The sequence below is a fragment of the Dreissena polymorpha genome, chromosome 10 (assembly GCF_020536995.1).
Source record: "Dreissena polymorpha isolate Duluth1 chromosome 10, UMN_Dpol_1.0, whole genome shotgun sequence".
Lineage (NCBI taxonomy): Eukaryota > Metazoa > Mollusca > Bivalvia > Myida > Dreissenidae > Dreissena > Dreissena polymorpha.
Genome location: NC_068364.1, coordinates 76,921,650 through 76,943,722, shown reverse-complemented (window position 1 = coordinate 76,943,722; position 22,073 = coordinate 76,921,650). Strand labels below are relative to the sequence as shown.

Genomic DNA, 22,073 nt, shown 5'->3' with positions numbered 1-22,073 from the left:
TTTTTAGCAAAACAAACATCCATTGATAAATATGTTCACACATGCACGCATGCAATTAATAATGTGACCTGCACGCATGCAATTAAAAATGTGAACTTCATTTAACTTCACTTCAAAGACAAACATGTCCTTCTGAGACTAAAACAATGAGTGTGTAATGGGAAAATGCCAATAATCATACCATCAGTGTGTTTATTTACAAGTATGACCATCCTAGATACATCTTGTCTGTGTTGTTTATCAGTATTGATTCCTAAAATTGAATGTCATAAACGAAGTAAAAAAATAAAATATATGATCGTTCATAATCCAATTTTAAATCCAATCAGTTCATGCTTTTGTTTAAAATCCTAACATGGTGAGCTAATTGTTTGGATTCAACTCTAGTTTTAGTTTGTTGTTAATGGAACTTTCGTTTATATTTGCATTTACAATCGCTAGAAATAATAAAATATACAAAAATGCATTCAAGTTGATATCAGTCTCAGTAAGGTTTTTAATTTCAAAATAAGATACGAAATTGTATTGTTCTTCATGTAACTAAGCTTTAATTTTAGAAAATGTTTAGAGGAATCAAAGTTCATAGTTTTAAAGTTTGAAGTCATTTTTGTCACACAAACTGAGGCTGGCTGTTGCAATATATATATATATAAATAACTCTAAGCTCTACAAGCGTTAATTGTCACATATACTAATACTCATGTCTAAAATACCCAAATAATACTAGTTTAAGATAAACCCAACTTGGACATCAAAACTGAGACCGGAAACGGCTGCCATCTTAAAATTAAAAAAAATCAGCGCCATCTTCTATCTTCGGGTGGCTCAAAGGTTTTATTGAAAACACACACCAAAAATTAGTTTTTATACCAAATTGCATGTTTCCTTGCTGATTTTCTAAATTATTTTTCATTTTTATGTAAGCTGCCCAACTTGTTCACATAAACTGAGACCAGAAATGGCGGGCATCTTGTACCTGGACACCATCTTGAATTTTTTACTAACTAAAAGATTTATCAAAAGTGTGTATCAAACTAAGTGTTTATACCAAATGTCATGCTAAATTGAAGATTTGCACAGTTTTTACGCACAGTTGCTTAAGATATACCCAACATGGCTGTATAGATTGAATCGGAAATGGCGGCCATCTTGAAAATGGCCGCCATTTTGAATTTTTGAGTGCCTAACGATTTCTATCAATAGTGCATATCAAACTGAGAGTTCATGCAACATTTCATGCTTGCTTACAGATTTGCAAGATTTTTATGTTAATTCTCCTAGCTAATAATGGAAAGAATTTTATGCTAAATATAAATGTGCTGAAAACATTAAATTATGACACAGTAGTCAGGGCCGGTATTCATAAAGCACCTAAGGTTTAAGGAGAGAATTTCCTTAGTTATGAAACAATTTTCCTAAGGTAAGGATTTCCTTAACTTTCGTATTCAAAACGTACCTTAGGTATCACCTAAGGTAAGATTTTACCTTAAATACGTAGGGGAAATTTATGTGTTTTCTTTTCTTAAATAATTCTTAAACTTGACCGTTCACTCAGAAATATTACTTTATTTAGTAACATGACGCTAGTAAGAGATCGCAAAATGGCGGAACACTTTCACTGAACAAATGTGTAGTCAGAATAATTCGTAAGATTTCTCGTGGTGGATAGCTAATTAATAAAAAAATTGCATAGCGTAAGAGGTTTACGCTTCCCGCATCTGTCGAAACAGTTGTCTCAAAATGTCTGTATCGATTTTATGCTGTTGTCATTGATCTCTTTTTCAACAACAAACGTATCACACATGTTATTGATTTTGACAAAACACGGAAGTACTGTAAATGCAGGAAAAAGTTGGAAAAAAACGGCGAAGCAGAGAGCCCCGAATTTTGTTATTCAAGAAACTGTCCTTTTCGCGAAATTGATGGGCGAGGACTAAGAAACTTAAGAATTTCTTTATATAAATTTGACTGACAGATTACGGTACCAGTCATAAGTTTTGTTATTATAAAAATTCAATGATTTCCCAAAAAATAATAATTACCAATTGGCTTTGTTCTTTTGAATATGTATGTAAATATATTTATTGTTGTTAATTTTATTCCTAAACTTGTTAACGCTATAATAAACAATATTTGAAGTGACTGCCTCACATAGCAAAAAATATAATTAAGTATTTTATTCATACATAATTTATTTGTTTAACTTGATAAAGAGTTCATTCAGATGATCCATTTATCAGCTCGGATGTTTTCGGAGAAAACCCAAGGTATTGTCATTGCCAGCTCGTCGTTGTCGTGTCATTCGCCGGCGTCGTACTAAAACCTTAACATTTTGCTCTACAATCAAAGTGCTTCCTACTACAACTTTGAAACTTCATATGTAGATGCACCTTGATGAGTTCTACACGCCACACCCATTTTTGGGTCAAAGGTCAAGGTCACTGTGACCTCTTAAAAAAAAATTCTGAAAAGCTTTCGCAGCCGAGCGTGGCACCCGTTATACGGTGCTCTTGTAACTGCATATATTGCATGTGTTTTCATATTGCTTATTATGAAGGTAGTGGAATCTTTTTTGAGTTTTAGGTATGAAAGCTTAGTGCACAGAATAATTAAGTATATTATTTAATTTTTAATTAATTGAAATAATAGAATTTTTAATTGGTTAACAATAACATATTTAGGCAATGGTTGAATAAATGTTTCATCATTTCATGATGTAGTTCATTTGCACAAACATTTATCAAAAGCAATATAAAACAAGAGCTGTGTTTGTCAGTAAAAAAATGCCCCCTACTGCGCCTTTTTTTATACCTTTGACCTTGAAGGATGACCTTGACCTTTCAGCAATCAAAATGTGCAGCTCCATGAGATACAAATGCTGCCAAATATCAAGTTGCTATCTTCAATATTCTAAAAGTTATGACCAAACTTTAACCAAGGTTAAAGTTTTGGGACAAAAACATGCAATGATATTTTACCTTGAAGGATGACCTTGACTTTTCATCGCTCAAAATGTGCAGCTCCATGAGATACACATGCATGCTAATTATGAAATTTCTATCTCTGATATTGCAAAAGTTATCAAACTTTAACCAAGGTTAAAGTTTTGGGACAGAATGACAGACAGATTGACAGACAGGCCAAAAACAATACACCCCCTCTTCTTCAAAGAAAGGGGCATAAAAACAAGATTAAACACATTCTGATAGTGATGTTAAATATAGAAAGTCACAATTAAGTGTATATTAATGTAAAATTGAGGATGCATGTATATGTTTGGCACTTTGTTGTATGTAATTCGAGATTTCATGCTCGATAAAGAAAGCCAGTGAAATTGAACAAAAGTGTGAATATCTCATTGCAAAATAACATGGACAATTTCAAGTGCATGCTTTAAAACTGTCAAAAGGAATGTTTTCTTTTACCTATTTCAATATATTTTTTTCTCACCTTTTTCCGTGTTTAGATTTATTATTCACCCAAAATATAAGACTGGGACCTTTCTTCACGTAAAAAAGCACAACTTAAAACACTGTAGTAAATGTTGATACATTTTTTAAATAAAATGTTACAAGTATGAAATGGAATCTATATAGCTTGCAATAATGACCAAATAAATTTGCCATAATCATTTGGCAATGAAAATGATAAAATTCAACATTAACTTGTTTACTTATTTCAATATTAACTTTTATAAAGATTACATGCACATATAAATGCAGTTATTCCAACACAATCCGTTTTATTAAAAAGCAATGATAGATATATGTGCATTTCATTTTTATGCACCCAGTAGGGTGGCATATAGTGATCACACTGTCCGTCAGTCTGTCCATCTGAAATTCCGTCACACTTTGCGTTAAGGTTTTGCGTTTAGGTTTCGAAAAATGTGGAAAAAGGGGGCATATGTCATCCTACGGTGACACGCCTTCTTCATTGTGATCATTATTTTAATAAGTAAGTTTAAACCTATTTTTTTGCATACACATTCATAAACTGCTATTTTAAATACCGGTAATTCTTGATATGCACACAAAAGCAATATTATTTACAAACGCACTATCAGACAACTGAATAGACTTTAGTGTGATACAAATATACACCTTCAGTTTTATGGTATTTGTGTATTGTGTTAAAATATATCGTAAATTATTTACACATGGATTTTGATCACATAAACTTGTGTAAAATATGGATGATTGAACCTGTGGTGTTATCAATATTTATCATCTTTTGATAAACAAGCTACAAATACAGGTACATATCTTTTTGAGTGTAACATATCTATCACAAATCTATGTGATATGTGTAGTTAACATATTACTCTATGGAATCAATTGACAACCTTTCTAGAGAAACAACAATTAAATGTTAAACTATCTCTCTTAAACATCAGTTTATGGGTAAATACCTTCAAAATACCAGTCAGGTTAATAATGCTGTGAATTAAATTATTATATTAATGAAATATTTCATATTCAGCATGAAAAACAGAAAACAAACACCTACAATTTTTATCAATTATTTAAAACTTAAGATTTAAATTAAAAAAGAAATAGCCCTCAACAATGATACACTTCATATATTTGAACATAAATGGAAACACATTAAACTTTCATAACAAGTCCAGTTTGCTTTCCACCCACTTTATGCAACTCATCTGTTTTCATAAGTATTCTGTTTTTTAAACACCTGTCACAAACAACCAAAGGAAAAAATACAGATTAATTTTTTTTTTAATCAAAAAGAAACCACAAGGTCAAAAAAGTTTATATTAGCATTTCTTGTATAACAATTTTGAACATTATTGCTGCTACATGGTATCACTTTGTATATACATGTATACATTGTATATACATGTATACATTGTATGTCTTATATTGAATAGAAAAAAAAGAAATGTCAAAGCAAATAAATAATAAATCTTTCAATTAAAGTAACAATCACGCTAAAAAATATCGAATATTTCGTTAAATAAAGCTAACCCATAAAAAAATCAATGTTCCTTTTAGCAAAATGCAAAATTTCAACGTTAGATGTTGTCTGGTAGAATTGATTGAACAACATACAAAATGCTCGTTTGTATTTGTTTGTGGCCACAAATAATTCCATTTATATCTCCCGTGAAATATCCGAACATTTACGGGCGAACACGAGATTGGATACGGTAAGCGTCGGAAGCATGACGTAGCTCTCATGAATAATCATTCTGTGAAATCAAAATGAATTCTGGGTAACTGGAACTTAGCGAATGCGAAAATGGCTTGTATAAATTATGCAAATGAACGCAACCCGAATGAATCCGATCCTGACTCGAAAGCGAAAGTAGATTACATCGTGGAACGATATTTAGATATTTAGATGCTTAAAACTTGCCGAATGCTTGTAATATAACGTTTTTACATCAATGTTACTTGTTTTAGGGTTTATCGTAATTAACCATCGTATGGTACTACTTGTTGTCGAATGTTTTTATATAGCATAATACAGTAGCGGTATGTATTGGTGAGCGTGATAGTGACTTTAACACAAAAGAAGATATTTTTAAAATATCAACTTTATTATTGAAAATGAAATGCAAATGTTATCATTAAATATCATTTTATTATTTCCATTATTATTATATTTTTATTGCAATCTGCATAATTTGAATGCACTTATTAAGAAGAGGAAGCTTGAGCTCCATATAAAATTGTATAAGGTCCTGTTGGGCCGTGTTGGCGCATTTGCAGGAGGAATACTTATATAATGTTTAGTTAAACAAACTGCACAGTATTCATTTGTTATTACGGAAATAAAACTATAGACCTTGAACTTCGTCCACATTGTGTATTCCAAATGATTTTGGGGTAAATTGTAGGCTTCAGTGTTCAATTACAATTTTTGCTTTATAATTCTTTAAAGTATGTAAGTATGCAAGTTTATTTGCATGAATAGGTGTGTGAACATAACTTAATAAATAATGTGAAAATGATCTAAAAAATTATTTCCATCATAGTCCTGTAACAAGGGTCATGTTCATTTCCATTGTAATTTTCAGAATGATCTTGTAAGGCAGCCATGTCTGAATTATCTGTGTGCAGATTTCTGACATTGCATATATCCTGGTCTATCGTAAGTTGGGTGCCATTGTCATAATTTCATAATTCAATGCAAGTAAGTGATATAATTAATTGTTGTAATATAATTATACTTTATATAAACAGAGTGATTTCATTATGCAATTATGACAATGGCACCCAGATCGTATTTCACTGTTCTCTGTGACACAAATTCAAGGACGAATTCCAACATGGCAGGGGAGAATGTCATGGTACCGAATTTAAGTGGGATTCGTGAAAAGATGTGTGGCGGCCAGGTTAGCTCAGTCGGGAGAGCATTCGCCATGTAAGCGAGATGTCCCGGGTTCGAGTCCCGAATTGGCCGCACACTTTTCACCACCCGGCGACAGTAGCGTTTAATGAGTGTAATTTGATAGTTCTAAGTTGATAAAGAACATTACCATATTTACTGTGACATAACGTCTGGCCATGCTGAAAAAAGGGCAGTCAGTTATGTTAGAAAATAAATAAATTAAACATAATTAGTACTTACACGATAATTCCGAGATGAAACACACATTCATTCAGTGCGAAAGGGAAAACAAACACAATCTGACATGCGATACAGCATAACCACAATGTCAGATATGTAAACATATCCCAGTCGCAAGTCTATAACGCCTGCTATTTTCACATTAAAATCATATTCTTTCCATTTATTGAAACATGATCATTGATTCATCCAAAGAAATGGCATAAAATGGTAACACAACTCAAATTATTATGAATGAAAATCACGTCCAACGTCGAATGACAACAATTTTACTTCCGCTAAATGTTGAAGAAAACATACACGTTTGATGAAATTTTGTTTAAATTCGACGAAAACCTCTGAAACATGTCCGCTACGATGCCATTTTTAAGTTGATTTCTTTGGAGTTAAGGGAGGTGTCTATGTCCCTTAACTTTTAAGGAAAAAACGTTGAACATTTTTTTTTATTTTTTTTTTTAAACTTTAAATATATATGTTAACCTGATCCAGTGTAGAAAATAGATAATATTGCATAATTAAATTATCTGTTGCCTTAAATTTGTTTTAAAAAACAGTAAAATATGTTAAATTGATTATTTTTTAAAGACTGTTTTCACCTCAAAAAATGCCAGGCCCTTTCTCCAAAATCAGATAAAAGACACCTGCACTTATCACACATGTTCATAATATTTTGTAAACTTTTAATAATATGTTATCAAAATAGTCGTTATTTACCAGTTAACGGCATCTTTGAAATATAAGAAACACTATTAACATGCGATTATTATTCCCAATTGAGCCAGTTTTTTGTTTATTTTTTTTTCCAAAATGGGTTTTTTTACGATGCAAAATTCCCAAATTCCAGTGTGGCGTTTTTCCATAATGGAGCTGAAAAGGCCTGGTAGTATTGTTTATGTGTAAAGTCAGGGTTTTTTTCTCAACTTTTTGGGAAGATAGCCCATGGCTTTGGAATTGGGAATTTTATCGGCATTTTTATGAAATTGGGAAAATTAATTCATTAGCCTTTTTTTCCACACGAAAAGTCCACTAATTAGGGAAATACTAAATTTGATATAATACTTTATAATCATTAAAATTAAAAGAACAAAATCATAAAATACTTTGTTAGATGTAATTGAATTAAAATTGAGATAAAATACGCATAAGACACTTCTTTCTAAAAAAAAAAAAAAGAATTTTTTTTTTTTTTTTTGGAAATTTGAAATTTATTGCCACAATTTGGGAAAACAATATACTTTTTGGGATTGGGAACATAGCAGAATTTCGGCTTTAAAATCGGGCCAAAAAAACCCTGTAAGTATATTAAAAATTTGGTGATGATTTATATTTGATTTGCCAGTGTCCAAACATGTGTCATGGGGGATCAGTGTATGTGACATACATGTATCTAAGTTCTGTATGATATAATTGGGTTGAAAGCGAAACATACATATTAAGAGTAGTGTATTATCACTTGTCTCAATGAATGGATTCTTTTTCTTAATTAACTTTTTGTTTTCTAATTTTATTTTCCCCATTTTTTTATCTTTTTGTGTAGGAATTTTTAATTTCATTTGCAGATTTGAGTCTGAAGGCCAACTTTGCTTTTACAACATTTATGTTTGAAATTGTTCAATCTATAAACAAACTTTTAGTTGGAAAGTTTGTTACGCCATCTTTAAAAAAACAATTATGATATTTAAACATTCAGTCTGGAGTAGGATTGTATAGTACATTGCTCTTTAGTGGTTCAATACAGAGTCGAGAATGCACACTTTAACCACTAGTTAATAACAAGCAGTGTTCTCCGTAACAAGGAAGATTTTAGGCTGGCAAGTATATTCATAATGACAAATATTAAACTGAAACTGAAAGGCACACTGCACTAAACAATGCTTTCATTGTTACTTCTTACTTGGCAAAGTATTGTTAGTATTAGTATTACCCATCATTGGTAAAAAAGGTTTGTATTTAGAAGATTCAATCCGCACTCTAATGCAATTTTAAACAAGCTCCACAAGATACTTTGCACATTATTTGTAAATGACGGACATTTGTATTTTAATATAGAATATATCAATGTGCTATGTTTTTTCCTAGACCATCAATGACAATATAGTACTTGCATATTACTGCATATTTATTTCCATTGTTTTCATACCTTGATACGAGCAATTATTTTCTTTTTGCCTTATACAAATGTCTTGAGCAAACGTTTTGGTTCAAATTGTAGAATAAAGTGAATTTTAACAAGTTTGCAAATCCACTGCAATTTACGTACCATTTTAAACTTTGTTTTCTTTAATTTTCGTTCTACCACCACTCTTACCTATTTTTTGTAGACAGATTATGGAATGAAAGATTCCAATAAATATTGCAGGGCTTTTTTTCCTTCTTTGCATGTGGCCTGGGTCAGCCATCTCACAATTTTGACGTAAGCATTTCACAAATCGTATGAATCCAAACTATTTTACAAAAAAAGTCCTTGTAAACTGATTGACATTAAACAAACATTTTATATTCAACAGAACAATTTGTGTTGATGTTTTTGTTTGTATTTCTTATTTCGCAAATTTGGTTTCCTACTCAGGTAACGGGCTATGCTTGTTTTAATGGATTATAATTAGTCCCCGCCAAAGGCGGAGGGATATACGATTGTATCAGTCCGCCTTTTTAATCAGTCCATCCCTCCGGCTGTTTGTCACAAACTTTTTATTCCCCCCTTCGAAGAAGAGGCGGTATATTGCTTTGCACATGTCGGTCTGTCGGTCCGTCCACCAGGTGGTTTCCGGATGATAACTCAAGAACGCTTGGGCCTAGGATCATGAAACTTCATAGGTGGATTGATCATGACTCGCAGATGAACCCTATTGATTTTGAGGTCACTAGGTCAAAGGTCAAGGTCACGGTGACCCGAAATATTAAAATGGTTTCCGGATGATAACTCAAGAACGCATTTGCCTAGGATCATGAAACTTCATAGGTGGATTGATCATGACTCGCAGATGAACCCTATTGATTTTGAGGTCACTAGGTCAAAGGTCAAGGTCACAGTGACCCATAATAGTAAAAAGGTTTCCGGATGATAACTCAAGAACACACAGCCTAGGATCATGAAACAACATAGGTAGATTGATCATGACTGGCATATGACCCCTATTGATTTTGAGGTCACTAGGTCATAGGTCAAGGTCACGGTGACCCCAAATAGTAAAACAAGAGCAACGCCTTGCGGGTGCAGACCGCTCATCAATTTTCTTTTTAAAGGTGAAGGGACTCTCATTTTCAATCACAAAGGAGGGAGGGGTGGAGTGAAGAGGGGTGTATAGTGTGGGGTTGTGGACATTTATTACATTATCTTCCAAAAAAGCGAAAAAAAAAAAAAAATCTGGGGGGGGGGGGTGGGGTGGGGTGGGGGTATAGTGTGAGATTGTGGTGGTCATTTGTGAGATGATCTTAAACAAAAAAAAAAAAAAAATAGGGGGGGGGGGGAGGGGGGGGGGGGGAGGGGGGAGGGCATGGGGGATGGTTTGGGTGGAGTCTATTGTGGTATGTCAGGTAAGAGTAGTTTCGTCAAAGTATCAATCAAATCTAATCATAAATAAAGAAGTTATGGCAATTTTAGCAAAATTTAATAATTTGACCTTGAGAGTCAAGGTCATTCAAAGGTCAAGGTAAAATTCAACTTGCCAGGTACAGTAACCTCATGATAGCATGAAAGTATTTGAAGTTTAAAAGCAATAGCCTTGATACTTAAGAAGTAAAGTGGATCAAAACACAAAATTTAACCATATATTCAAAGTTACTAAGTCAAAAAAGGGCCATAATTCCGTAACAATGACAACCAGAGTTATGCAACTTGTCCGTTTACTGTACCCTTATGATAGTTTGTGAGTGTTCCAAGTATGAAAGCAATATCTATGATACTTTAGGGGTAAAGTGGACCAAAACATCAATCTTAACCAAATTTTCAATTTTCTAAGTATAAAGGGCCCATAATTCCGTGAAAATGCCAGTCAGAGTTACATAACTTTGCCTGCACGGTCCCCTTATGATAGTTAATAAGTGTTGCAAGTATGAAAGCAATAGCTTTGATACTGTAGGAATAAAGTGGACCTAAACACAAAACTTAATCAAATTTTCAATTTTCTAAGTATAAAAAGGGCACATAATTCTGTCAAAATACCAGTCAGAGTTACATTACTTCGCCTGCACAGTCCCCTTATGATAGTTAGTAAGTGTTGCAAGTATGAAAGCAATAGCTTTGATACTTAAGGAATAAAATGGACCTAAACACAAAACTTAACCGGACGCTGACGCCATCGCCAACGCCGACGCCAAGGTGATGACAATAGCTCATAATTTTTTTTCAAAAAATAGATGAGCTAATAATTTTCGGATGATAACTCAAGAACGCATACTCCTAGGATCATGAAACTTCACAGGTAGATTGATCATGACTCGCAGATGACCCCTATTGATTTTGAGGTCACTAGGTCAAGATCACGGTGACCCGAATAGTAAAATGGTTTTTGGATGATAACTCAAGAACGCATATGCCTTGGATCATGAAACTTCACGGGTAGATTGATCATGACTCGCAGATGACCCCTATTGATTTTGAGGTCACTAGGTCAATGGTCAAGGTCACGGTGACCCAAAATAGTTAAATGGTTTCCGGATGATAACTCAAGAACGCTTACGCCTAGGATCATGAAACTTCATAGGTACATTGATCATGACCCGCAGATGACCCATATTGATTTTCAGGTCACTAAGTCAAAGGTCAAGGTCACGATGACCCGAAACAGTAAAATGGTTTCCGGATGATAACTCAAGAACGCTTTTGCCGAGGATCATGACACTTCATAGGTACATTGATCATGACTCACAGATGACCCCTATTGATTTTGAGGTCACTAGGTCAAAGGTCAAGGTCACAGTGACAAAAAACGTATTCACACAATGGCTGCCACTACAACAGACAGCCCATATTGGGGGCATGCATGTTTTACAAACAGCCCTTGTTAGGGCTTTATTTTATCAGCCTGAAATTTTATGCACATAGGTGTATAGAAACAAATTAGGAGAAGGCGGGGGATATCAATTATACGATTTTGCTTGTTTTTACGGAATTAAAAGTATAAAAGTGGTGAAAACAAATTTGTAAAGTAACCTAAACTAATAAACCACACCATTGCATTATAAAATAAGTAGTGTATAGTAAAACTTGAGATCCTGTGTTTAAAAAAGTCAAAGCAGGGGCAGATGCAGATTCGTTCAAGTCTATAGTGACTTTAATGAAATCACAGTAAGATTTAAGCAGTCACTTTTACAACGGTAATGGCTTGAATAAGAAAGATCAACGGACAAAAGTCAAAACCCATGAGTAATTAAGTATGGCTAATTGCGAGACAAGTGCAGCAAGCTGGAGTTGATTATTGTATTTGTATCCATGTACATGTATATGCGTTAACATTAATAAAAGTTCGACTCATTTCTATTCAAATTAATTATACCCCCTTCGAAGAAGAGGCGGTATATTGTTTTGCTCATGTCGGTCGGTTTCCGTCCACCAGCAGCCAATTGTATAAACAATTTAACCACAATGTTACCGCAAAATCGTGGAAACCGCTGTGGTTACCGCGTGTCGGCGGTTTGTATAAAAAAACGACGTTGACGTTAACCGCCCTATTACCGCGGTTATTTTTAACCCACCTCTACGAGCTGGGTTAGATGCTGGTTACCACACGGACTACTGACCAACATGGCGGACGTTCTCTATTTTAGACACAGACAACAGCGCCGATTTCGACGAATTGACTTACAAACAAATGGACTTGATGACGACGAACTGCGCCAAAGGTATAGGTTTTCTGCCCAGAGCCTAGACAGACTTGTCGACCTCTTGGACCCTATTTTACAACGACAAACGCGACGAAACAGGTCTCTGTCAACACGACAGCTGTTACTTATAACTCTTCGATTCTTGGCTACTGGGAATTTTCTTCAGGTTATCGGCGACACCTTCGGCGTTGACATAGCTACTGTTTCTCGGGTTATTACCGCTGTCGTTGACGCTATTTTCGGACTGAAGGACCGTTTCATTAAATTTCCGACCAGCGACGAAGACAGACGCCGAGCGACTAATGACTTCTTCCGGGTTCGGGGATTCCCTTCCGTCATTGGTTGTATAGACGGAACCCACATCCGTCTTCTTTCACCGGAAACGAGGCTGAGGTGGCGAATAGACTCGCCACCGCCTGCGAGGTTTGTGACATCTTCCGCAGTGGCGGTCCTTCCCCCCGTAGCGGCAGCATGGTTTCGCTCTCTCGAAACCTCGGATTTCGCGTTTTTTGTCTAAAATAAATATAGCAAATGGATACATTTCGTTTTGCCTATTAATTTTTTTATATATTCTGGCATTTCTAGGTGAATTGTATATCTATGAATTGTAAAAAAACAATGTGTTTTAACTAAGGCAGTCGAGGGTTTGAGCCACTCCCGGGCAAAATATATATCCCTCATTGCTTAATTTTGTCAACAGTTTAATCACTTTCACTCGTTAAATGGAAATTCGTCTATTTTATGTAAATTTATAATAAAAGACATACTAATTCTATATTTACCATATTTCTCATCTTTTTTTTCACTTGTTTGAGATTCCTGGGGCCGTTGCCGCAAGCATTTACCCCCGCTAATAGTTCACTCCAAATATCTCTTACTCGAGCAACCATGCTCGGACCGCCCGAGCCATGGTTCGCTCTAAGCTTATGAATGTTTGTTTTCATGAAATCCGTTATAACATCAATTTCTCTTTCGCTAAAAGCTTTAGCCCGTTTTGCAGAGTCCATTTTTTCAAAACGTCGTCTGTAAAATTGACAATTTGCGCAAAAATGACGTCATGTTTAGTATTGCATTGTTGGTAATTTTACTGCGGTAAGTTTACAAATTTCAGTGGTTAGGTAACCGCGCAGTAACCATCGTTTATACAAATGAAAATAAACAGTGGTAACCTAACCATGGAAATAACTGCGGTAATCAGATTACCACAGTTAATTTAAACCATCGTTTATACAATTGGCTGCATATGGTTTCTGGATGATGACTCAAGAACGCTTATGCCTAGGATCATGAAACTTAATAGGAACATTGATCATGACTTGCAGATGACCCCTATTGATTTTCAGGTCACTAGGTCAAAGGTCAAGATCACAGTGACTCGAACCAGTAAAATGGTTTTCGGATGATAACTCAAGAACGCTTATGCCTAGGATCATGAAACTTCATAGGTACATTGATCATGACTCGCAGATGACCCCTATAGATTTTCAGGTCACTAGGTCAAAGGTCAAGGTCACGGTGACTCGAACCAGTAAAATGGTTTACGGATGATAACTCAAGAATGCTTACGCCTAGGTTCATGAAAATTCATAGGTTCATTGATCATGACTGGCAGATGACCCCTATTAATGTTCAGGTCACTAGGTCAAAGGTCAAGGTCACAGTGACTTGAAACAGTAAAATGGTTTCCTGATGATAACTCAAGAATAATTAGGCCTTAAGGATAATGAAACTTCATAGGTACATTGATCATGACTGGCAGATGACCCATATTGATTTTCAGGTCACTAGGTCAAAGGTCAAGGTCACAGTGACAGAATAGGGATTCACACAATGGCTGCCACTACAACTGACAGCCCATATGGGGGGCATGCATGTTTTACAAACAGCCCTTGTTAAATTGCATTTTTATGAAGTAAATTACACTTTCAAACAGTGTAAATATTTGTTATGTCGTGAGAATCCTATGTGACATGGCACAATTGTTATTCACAAAGGTTTTAAAATTGGTAAATAATATGACTTACTTAAGAACACAAATTCAATGAATAACTTATGTATCCAGCTAAACAACAGACCACACAATCATATACATACATTTTAATATTTGTCAAATATATTGGCTATTGAATTTGATATGATTGAAAATACAGTTAACCTGTCTGAATTTTTTTTAATTTTTAGATGATGTATGATATTATTTGTTGAAAGCAAAAGTGTCTGGCCTATGAAAATATTATAATATTTTACTATGTTCATTCATACAAAAGCATAATTTCATAATTTCTACAAGTTTGTGACTAGTTTAAAAAAAGAAAACAATTTTGAGGAGTTTGAAATGTTTGTGACTTTTTCATTAATTGATCAGTTTAATTCTGCTAAACAAAAGTAAGAAAGAAAGCCCTGTGTTGTGATGGTAGTTCCACAAATCCCAAAAAGTTCAGTTCAGCAAAATGGGCCTCCTTAAATTTGCAATATAGGAAACATTTAAAAAACCTATAATTTCTGCTTTCAGGACAGTAAAACTTTCAAAGTAGTAGTCACTTTATATATATATGTGGCCGCACAAGCGATTTTGACCCGTTTGGCGCTGACTTCATTTCAGATAAAAACAAGGAAGAAGATAAGTCGTTATTCACACATAAATTTCTGTCAATGACATTGCATTACTATTTTCACCACAAAGTATTGTTAAATGGTAAATGCAGTGTGTTTTATTCAGCAAAACATAAAACAAACATAATAGTATGTTTACCGATAAACATGAATGTGAGCAAAAATATTGCGGTCATGTTTCAGTCAATATTTTGACGATATAATTGAATTTGTAAGAGTTACTAAGTGTGTTCTATTTTAGTATAGGGGTCAGTGTGCCCAGTGTGTCATACAAATCAACCCAAAGCTTTGATACACATGTACAATAATATTAACTGCTTTTTGTACTAAAATTGTGCAACCTTTATCTTTATATCATATGTAAGGGCAAAGTACAAATAGTTTAATCACCCCATGTTCTATAAATGGAAAACCAATAGATAAAGTCTGATACTATTTAAATTATCTTACATTCACTTCACCTTTATAAATGATCTCATGGTAAAACGACCTGACATGGATAAACAGGTTAACTGTTAGAACATCCACAGGACATTTTGGGTTATCGTCCTCATAATCGTAGAAACATATTAGTTCAGATTGTTGACGTTAAATATTTATCTCAAACTAAAATAACTACAATATGGGATTTAATTTATCAGCTTAGTTAGGTATGAAAAGTCTTTGTACTGTGATTTTACAAGCTCTGATTTGATTGTGGTGTATGCCGTCAGTACATGTAAAATTAAGGGCCCGTAAATTTTTTGATAACATGATTCATTTCATTCAAACCCAACAAACAAACAATTGTCATCTCAATGGGAGCAGTTGATCATCTATTGCAAAAAAATAGTATATGATGCAAACTGATGATTGCTAAACCTTGGCTGACAAGAAATTCACCTTTTGGACCGACAGGCTCACATTTTCTCAAAGACTGAGAAATCGCATCCGACATAGACATTTAAGTGGTCGAGAAAATAACATATAAATAAGCCATTTTCTGGGGTTCTATAACATCTGACATATGACCTACACTGACATGATGCTACATTTATACTGAGTTTACCCTAAAACAGACAGAATATGACCAAAAGATAAATATTTTGAGTTAAAACACATACAGGATTTTAAATGGTGTTTTTACAAATGATTATGACCTCATCTTTCCAATCATGCATACTTAAGAAAGTATGGTCATGCCGTTAATTGAAATAAATCTTTACATTCTCCATACATGCCATATTTTTTTAGGTCCAAAGCGGGACATTCCATAAAAAATTGTCGGGACATTTGACCCAAAAGCGGGACACCTAAAACGATCTATCATTTCACCTTTACTGTAGTCAGTATAGTACTAACAAATACTCTTGATACTTTTATTCAAGACGTAAAACATCTGATATGAAGCATGGAATCTAAAACAAAACAATAACAGTTTTATAAAATAAGACAATAGCAAACAACGAAGATAATATTCATCTTTTTAGAGTACAAAATCTAGAACATTACGACAACAATACTCATTATATTAATTTCAATGGCAAACATTAACGCAGGGGAGGCTATCCAGTACACTGAAAGTACGGGTTACAGTAAACTATCTACCGAACAGTTACATCAGTTACACACGGAATGCGCGGCCTACACATTTCAGAGGTAGGTTTTTGGTGGAAGCAAACCGTCTGTGTGTTCATTTTAACTCTCAACAACGCCTCAACCGTTTTTACACCAACAAAAACAAAAGGACAAAAGAAGTCTATGGATGCTTTACTCGAATTATTTTTCTCTAATGTTAATAATCATATTTTGTTTTCTTCTTATATACACAGATTAAACTGAATTGTGAATTGTCAGGCGCTGTATTGGGGTAGTGTCAAACTGTCATGAATAACAACACGTTGTTTTTATTACAATAACATAAGACAAGATGGGTACCACTTTTACTGTTTGTTGCGATGTTTTTTTTAAGCATGTATCCATGCGCAGTTTGTTACTTGTCAATTGTCGCGGCTTAATTGGAGTAGGGTTAAACTGTCATGCATAGCACCTCGTGGTTTTTAGCTTAATCGGAGTAGGGTCAAACTGTCATGCATAGCACCTCGTTGTTTTTATTACAATTACACCCAATTACACTAGACAGGATGGGTATCACTTATTGGACTGTTTGTTGCGATTTTGGTATATTGCACATTCGGATTATCCCGCTATTTATGAACTAAACATTAAATATAAAAGACTCATTAATGACGTAGAGTTAATTGTACAATTGTTTTGTAAACCGTTTCAAACAAATACAAAAATAAACACATTTTCAACATTTATTTCATTATAATACAACTATCGATAGCAATATGCGACCACTATCTTGAAGACCACCATGGTGTGAATGCCTGATGAAATCAATAATTAGCCGATAAATCGCTGATAAGGTGTCATAAACAACACTGGTACACACGATAAGTAGAATCGGTTTGTTAATTGGGTGCAATAAAGGGATTAGCGGGGGTAAGTGTTAGCGAAACAGAGCTTGAATAGCGAATTTTATTGGGAACCTATAGACCTTACATCGTTTTTTACGAATGTCGGGACAAATCGTCTCATATCGGGACGGCGGGACAAAGGGCCCAAAAGCGGGACTGTCCCGCCGAGATCGGGACGTATGGCATGTATGCATTCTCTTTATAGAAAGACATAATTTATTTGAATATTTGTAACTTTCATGTTTTCTCAGGGAGTTTTCTCATATTGTGTTGTGTTTATAGAAATCAAGAGTGTATACATGCAATAATTATTGATATGGTATAAATACATCATTGAGTGTACACTGCAACTCCAATATATCACGGTCCGTTATATCGCGTTGTCCAATATATCGTGAATCGGCTATGGCTCCCAAAAATCTGACGAGCATAATCCTTAAATAAAATGTTTTTATCTGAGAATTTGATGCATTAAAATCCGTTTCAAGCAAGTATTTTTCCCTTTTTTTCACCAACTTTAATCCAACAGTCATAATCCAGTTTTGACCAGATTGTTTGCTTACATTGTACATCACATTAACACCTGTGTACTGCGATAAACAAACCCGTCTGTAGATCTGCCGTGGAATCATATGGAATTCTATGGAAATCGTAAGATGGAATTCCGTGGAGTATTGGCACTAACTTTCCATCCGATTCCATGCAATCAATGGAAAAGTGAAAAAAAACAGAAGGGGGACTTGATATGGGATGGAATTCCATAAAATGCCGTGGAATTCCATAGAATTCCGTGGCATTCCATATAATGCCATGGAATTCCATAGAATGCCGTGGAATTCCATAGAATGCCGTGGAATTCCATAGAATGCCGTGGAATTCCATGGAACGCCATGGAATTCCATGGAACGCCGTGGAATTCCATGGAATGCCGTGGAATTCCATAGAATGCCGTGGAATTCCATAGAATGCCGTGGAATTCCATGAAAAGCTATGGAATTTAATATAAAGCTGGAATAAAATAGAAATAAAAACAGATTATAGATCAAAGGCATTTTATTGATTTTGAAAAACAAATGTGAATGTAACTAAAGGTTTCATCATAGAAGTTAAGCAAGAACAAGATCTGGCATCAATCATTTACCACACACATGCAGTCACAGTACATATTCAAAAATGAGTGGTTTTACATTTTCATAAAGTACCAACTCTCTTAACCACAGGCATGCATGCACACATTCAAAAACACATCCATAAACATGCACGCATATACAGGTGAGAACAGAAAAACTTATAAAAGGCACAATATAAAACATAGAAGTAGAATTTTACATTTCTCTTATGACAAGTATACTTCCTTTCTCACATATGTTCATAAACACACACAATTACATGCACACACACATCACACACAATTGTTCTAGAGTTTTTTCTCATAAATTTTAACGTTCAACAACTGTTCCTTAATAATTCTAGAACACTTTCAGTAAGATAACAGAAGTTCAGTTCTAGTTGATGTGTTCCAGTACAATTCTAGAAAAGTTCCGAAGGTTAACTTCAAATATTTAAGTCTGAAACCAACTTTCTAGAAAACAAATTCCCATGCAGACAGCCAGTATTCAAGTACTGAGCATAGTTAATAATAATACATAACAAATTAACAACTGTTGTAAATTTGTTATTTATTATACTATGCTCAGTACTGTTGAACACGGACTTAATTCAATTATCCAAGTTTCAAATTCCTAAATTAAAAAAAACAACAAATAAATTAAGACAAAAAACAAACACAAAATACAATTCACAAAATAAATAACTGGTCTTTTTTTTACAAGAAGTAACCAAAATAAAACATGTCACCAGCCACAGACTGCCAGGCTTAACACAGAGGCTAAAAATGTTTGTCCAAGTCTTCCACTGCCATTTTCCTTTTCTTCTGAGAATATTGAACACCAGTCACTGCCTCCGGGTCCTTTTTGGTATGAGGTACATTGTATACTGCTCACATGTGCTCTACAGAATAAAAAATCATAAATATGTCTAAAGCAAAGAGTTATTTACATTCAAACTATAACAAGAGATTGCAAAGCAATATGGTCCCCTACCTGTTAAACTTCACTATTTTAAGTTTGTTAAATATATTTGTTGCCATAGCAACCAGAATTCTTGCATTATAAACAACATGAAATTAGGTGCAAAATGTCCTTATTGTCATCTGTTCATGTTTCAAGTTTCATGAAAAAATACTTAGAACTTTTAAAGTTATCCCAGGATCCAGAAAAGTGTAAATGACTTAGACTAATATATTGAATTCCAAAAAGACAAAATACTTTCAGGTGGTTAACATTAAATAACTTATCTAGCCCACGGCATGACAATATTTACCATGAATTTGTAGCCCTGTAAGTCCTCTAGGTAAATGCGCTTAAAGAGCCGCTTTGCTGTTGGATTATTTCCCTGCCAAACTCTGCAGTATCTTCCATCAACTGGTCAATGGTAATTAAAGCACATAATGAAAATGTATAGGGAACGTAATTCATGAATTGTTTTAAATATTAAGTTGTTAAATGGTCTTTAGAAAGAGAACTAAAAACGAAGTGAATACATCGCAAAGCACTAAGCATAACTTAATTTGTTGGTATGATTAGTACAAATTTATTATTGCTATAATTAGAATGATGTGTAATTCTATTGGTATGAAAATGCACACTCAGATACCTAAAAACCAATTCCATTGGTTTAATTTTTTATTTACAAGCAAATACGTTGAATTGATATCCCCCGCCAACATGCTTCTGGACACATAAGTATTATATTTGACACTCAATCAAGCATTTTTTTAAGATACAAAGGGCCATAACGCCGTTTTTAACAGATGGTGTACAATTCCATTTGGCGTGCATCATCCTCTTATCCATATATATACTCGAACCAGGTTTCAATGAAATCCGCCAAAGCACTTCCAGGATATGGCCTTGGACACACAAAAAGCATTTTTTCAAGATACAAAGGGCCATAACTCTGTTATTAACTAATGGTGTACAATGCCATTTGGCATGCATCATCCTCTTATCCATATACATACTCATACCAAGTTTCAGTGAAATCTGCCAAAGCACTTCCAAGATATGACTACGGACGGATGGAAAGACGGACAGACGGAAGGATGGAAGGACGAACAGACAACGCCAAAATAATATCCCTCCGCCTATGGCGGGGGATAATAATAAACATTAACACCATTAATGAGCATTGAGTGCTCAACATGCACAGTAAAAAACTTCCTTAGCCTGCAGTTCCATAACCTTGCATGAGAAAATTCCGATACTACATTCAATGTTATTAATTTCTCCACATAGGTCTTATTACTTCCTTTTTCAACCTGCAAACTCCACTAAGTGAAAATTTGGGTGACAGCTGCTTTTAAACTAATATTTGCCATACTAAAACCTCAAATATCACATAAAAAGGTCTACAATAATGTCATAAGAAGATTAAATTTAAAGGAATATTTAGAAATAATGAAAATCACAAACCTTCAGTTGTTGTTCTATTCCTAGACAGACTGCTCAAACACTGTATGCATCACTCTTTAGCAATATTTCATGTCACTTTCCAAATGATATAAATACATAAGTATTTTAAGAAAGTGTTTTTAATGGAAAAACTAATGAACTCTTCTGTTTGTTAAATGTCTTTAACTTTATTTTAACAAGTTAAACCAGTACATTGTCCACCATGTTTCATGTTTCAATCTAACAGGTAAACTTTCTGTTTTTGAATTCAGCCAATTAGAAAAGGCTGTTATATCTTATAACCAATAGATTTGCAGCAAACATACCCAACATCTGATGTACAACACATGCTTGGCTTATCAGATAGATTGTTATTTGACAACCAGGACTGGCTGAGTTTGATAGTGAGAAAAAACAGTGTGTATACCACTTGGACAGGGTTAAGGAATTTAAACTTGTAGAAATTGCTTTGAAAGTAACAACTTCTCCTACTTCTGCAGAACTACTACTTTAATTACTACAGCATCAACAACACCACCACCAACAACAACAGCAACAATAACAGCAGCAACAGCAGCAACAACAACAGCAGCAACAACAACAGCAGCAACAGCAGCAGCAACAACTGCTACTACAGCAACAACTGCTACTACTGCTACTTCTATTGCTACTACTATTGCTACAGAAACTGTTAATGCTACTACTTCTACTACTACTACTACCACCACAACCTCTACTGATATAAAAAACACTACTGCTACTACATCAATTACTACAACAACAACACCTACTACAACAACAACACCTACTACTACTAATACAGCTACTACATCTACAACTACTACTACTACTGCTGCTGCTGCTGTTGCTACTATGAAGTCTATTTGGCTATTTGTAAGTGTAAGGTGTTCTATGTGTTCTTATTCCCCATAAGAAATTTTGTAGAACTTACTGGTTCTTAAAGCGTTCTAGATGTGTTCTAGAACTACTTTTTAAAACATTTTTAGAAATTTTTGACCATATTTTGTCCTTGAAATGTTCTAAAAAGGTTCTTGAAATTATTGGA

General features: G+C 34.3%; 1 long non-coding RNA gene and 1 other non-coding gene across 2 annotated transcripts; one reads left to right on the top strand and one right to left on the bottom strand.

Moving 5' to 3' along the window:
• The first annotated feature begins 6,352 nt into the window (after positions 1–6,352).
• Positions 6,353–6,426, top strand: Trnat-ugu (transfer RNA threonine (anticodon UGU)). Its single transcript has one exon. It is a non-coding gene; the product is annotated as a tRNA-Thr (tRNA).
• Positions 6,427–18,509: 12,083 nt separating this feature from the next.
• LOC127846907 (uncharacterized) lies at positions 18,510–21,258 on the bottom strand. The gene is made up of 3 exons (XR_008033727.1): positions 21,029–21,258; positions 19,878–19,978; positions 18,510–19,505 (listed from the first exon to the last, which is right to left on the bottom strand). It is a non-coding gene; the product is annotated as an uncharacterized LOC127846907 (long non-coding RNA).
• Between the last annotated feature and the right edge of the window lie 815 nt (positions 21,259–22,073).